This window comes from Chionomys nivalis, chromosome 8, assembly GCF_950005125.1.
Source record: "Chionomys nivalis chromosome 8, mChiNiv1.1, whole genome shotgun sequence".
NCBI lineage: Eukaryota > Metazoa > Chordata > Mammalia > Rodentia > Cricetidae > Chionomys > Chionomys nivalis.
The window spans coordinates 94,344,952-94,348,939 of NC_080093.1; the positions used below are offsets into that span (position 1 = coordinate 94,344,952).

Here is a 3,988-nt window from a genome sequence, read left to right on the forward strand (position 1 = left end):
CACTGTGGCCAATACCAAATACATCTCATTTTTCTGCCTTTCACTATTAATTTTGCTCTCTTAATTGGCTTATGGAGGAGAGACACTGAGGCTTGCTTCTTGGGGATGCCAGAGGTGCAGATGCCAGAGGTGCAGACTCTGACACTAACTGCAGGAATATCAAGAGCACAATGGAGGGCTGGCTGCAGGATCCAGGGCTGGAGGGAGGGAGGGCTGGCTGCAGGGTCCAGGGCTGGAGGGAAGGAGGGAGGGCTGGCTGCAGGGTCCAGGGCTGGAGGGAGGGAGGGCTGGCTGCAGGGTCCAGGGCTTCGGCTGCTGCATATCACAGCTCCACTCTTGCATTTCATATTTGGGGTTTTGTAAAAGATTTCACAAGAGGAAAAAAATGTTCTGCTTCTCAGGGAGAACCACAGAACAAGCTGAGCTTCTGAGATACATTTTATGATGTGGGCATGGAAAAGCCAAATGTATATATCTCTTGGCAGCTTCTGGGGGATCCTGGCCGACTTCTGGCTCATTCCAGTTTTCTGGACAGTTAACACCCTTGACAGCGATAGCAGAAGTAGCCTCCCAAATGGTGCTGTGCCGTCCACCCAGAGCCAAGCAAACGCACGAGAGCCTGCCTTGTCTCCCTGGTTCTCAGGGGAAGTGGGACAGAGGCGTGGGAGCTGCTAACAATCTCAACCAGGGACAGAGCGTCTGGCCGGATCAAATGGCTGCTGGCTAGATGGCATCTCAAGTGGGCCCTGTGCTCCACAGATCAAGAAGGACCTGAAATGCATGGAGACTGAGGGACAAATGCCCCCAACCCAATGCATATGGAAGACCCTTGGTACCCACACTGTGCACAGAAAGTAAACTGCCTACTGTGCGTGAAAAAAATAAAAAATAAAAATAAAATAAAATGTGTGAACTTTTAATTTTTTGAATTTTAATTTAATATTTTCAGACTTCATGTGAATACAGTTCATTGGAAGAAAATAATTGGCAGTGCAAGTATGGCTAAAGGGAGATTCTGCACTGAAAGAGGAAGCAGTGCAGGATAGTGCAGCTGAAGGAGGCTGAGCAAGGCTACAGTTTCAGTCAGAGACCAGCATCAGCATCAATGGAAGATCCTGGATTATGTCACAGTGCTGGTGTGGTGGCTGGAAGGCTACATCGCTTAACAGCTGTTTAGGTGCTTAGCAGTGAAAATGGGATTTAGGTAGGACAGAAATGGATCCATTGAAGCTGTTATTCTTTTCCTGCTATAAGCTGTGTAGGACAAGTGTAAACTCTTGACTGGATATCTGGGGAAAATGGAAATTCAAACTTATAGTTCGGGATAGAATTAAGGTCATGTTTTTACTGTAATAGGTTTTAACACAGTAACATACATACTGTTAAAATAATTTGCTTCGTGTATTGGGCACTGCTAAAGTTAGGGCTAAGGCTAAAAGGAGATCACTAATTTAGTGATCAAGTTAGTTTTCAATGTCACTTGAAGTTTCTACTACCATTGATACATTTGGATGATAACCACATTAGAATAAAATGATGAAATTGATCGCAATTACAGTAAGTAATAACAGTTTTCATTAAGTATTTCTTCATCCATAGTTTCATTTTCCAGGGTCAGAAAATGTTTTATATGAATAATATGATCAATATTAAAAATATGGAGTATAAGATACCACATGGAATGTAATACAGTTTTAGCTTGAGATTTAAATGGTTAATAATATCAGAAGGTTGTCTTATTGCTTCACTTAATATAAAATTAGGATTGTAAGTAGAATTAAGTGAATTTTCATCTTGGACTTGATTCACGGTTAGATGAAATTTAGTGTAGTTTCAGAGTTTGGAAAGGCAATGGGATTAGAGTTTTGTTAAGAGAATAGGACACTAGGATCAAGGACTGTATGGCATTGAGATTCTAGGGGACCGACAATGACTGTCTTTGTCTTTCAGCTTCAACCTGCAGGGTGCTGGCTACACCTCAGTTCCTTCAGTATGGTGGCCATCAACAGCAGTGAACCCAGTGCCACGTATTTCATCTTAATAGGACTCCCAGGATTAGAAGAGGCTCAGTTCTGGTTGGCTTTCCCACTGTGCTCCCTCTACCTTATTGCTGTGCTAGGTAACTTGACAGTCATCCACATTGTGAGGACAGAGCACAGCCTACTTGAGCCCATTTCTTTGCATGCTTTCTGGCCTAGACATCCTCCTTTCCACTCCAACCTTACCAAAATGATGGCCATTTTCTGGTTCAATTCCACTAACATCAAGCTTGATGCTTGTCTGGTACAGATGTTTGCCATCCATTTCCTATCTGGCAGAGAGTCCATGGTGTTGCTGGCCATGGCCTTTGATCACTATGTGGCTATCTGCCACTCTCTACGCCATCCCACTGTGCTTAAATTGCCTCGTGTTGCCAAGATTGGCATGGCTGCTGTGGTCAGGGGTGCTGCATTAATGGCACCCTTACCTGTCTTCATCAAAAGATTGCCTTTATCCTTTCTCATTCCTACTGCCTACACCAAGATGTCATGAAGTTGGCCTGTGCTGGCAGCCATGTCAATGTCATCTATGGCCTCATTGTTGTTATCTCTGCCATTGGCTTGGACTCACTTCTCATCTCCTTCTCGTACTTGCTCATCCTAAAGACTGTGCTGGGCTTGACAAGTGAAGCCCAGGCAAAAGCGTTCGGCACTTGTGTCTCTCATGTGTGCGCTGTTTTCATATTCTATGTGCCTTTCATTGGATTGTCAATAGTGCACCGTTTTAGCAAAAGGCGTGACTCTCTCCTTCCTGTCAGTATGGCTAATGTCTATCTGCTCATTCCTCCTGTGCTCAACCCATCGTCTATTGAGTGAAGACAACGGAGATCCGGCATCCTGCATCTTTTCCTCACAACCACACACACTACAGATCACTGGGAATCTGTGAGGAAACCCACTCCATTCAAAGTTCTCTAATCCATACTTTAATATCAGCATCTTGGAAGACATATTCAGAAAACAAATCTTTCTTAATTAAAGCACAGCTCAGATCTTTCAAAGATGAAACTGGCTATAAAATTTCCATGGGAATGGAATAAAACCTGCAATCTCCATTCTCCAACATCAGATTCCATTTTGGTTTTTTCTCTATTCAATTATTATGACTAAGGCTTGTGATCTGAAGGTTATTGCCTCCCATTTTATCACCACTTTCTCAGTTTATTTTACTGATGATGGTTCATAGCATTTAGAGACGGAGCAACACATCTAAAATGTTCATCACAGGCATGACAAAAGGAAAATAAACATAAGACTACAATAAAATTATATAAGTTAGATTAAACCTCTGATTTCCTCATCAGAATTCACAATGATTTTGGATTTCTAAGAAGTTATAAATGGATTTCTTCTTTAAAACAATTTCCAAAGAAATTACTGTTTTTCTTCTGTGTCCCAGGCCAGAGAAAAAAATCTACATTTGCCTACATCATGAAATGACACACTTCGTTATGACAATTGTCACAGCCAAGAAAACATTCTTTTTTTTTATTCTTTTTTACTTAAAATTTCCAACTGCTCCCCGTTTCCCATTTCCCTCCCCCTCCTCCCACATATTGCCCCCTCCCCCCGCTCCCCTCCCCCTATCCCCACTCCACTTCTCCTCCCCCTAGTCCACTCCCCCTCCCTCTCGATACTGAAGAGCAGTCCAAATTCCCTGCTCTACAGGAAGACCAAGGTCCTCCCACTTCTATCTAGGTCCAGGAAGGTGAGTATCCAAACAGGCTACGCTCCCACAAAGCCAGTTCATGTATTAGGATCGAAACCTAGTGCCATTGTCCTTGGCTTCTCATCAGCCTTCATTGTCCGCCTTGTTCAGAGAGTCCAGTTTCAACCCATGCTTATTCAGTCCCAGTCCAGCTGGCCTTGGAGAGCTCCCAATAAATCAGTTCCACTGTCACAGTGGGTGGGTGCACGCCTCGTGGTCCTGATTTCCTTGCTCATGTTCT

General features: G+C 43.5%; 1 pseudogene; it reads left to right on the forward strand.

The window, feature by feature from the left end:
• Positions 1–1,992: 1,992 nt before the first annotated feature.
• LOC130879986 (olfactory receptor 51E1-like) lies at positions 1,993–2,957 on the forward strand (annotated as a pseudogene).
• Positions 2,958–3,988: the final 1,031 nt, after the last annotated feature.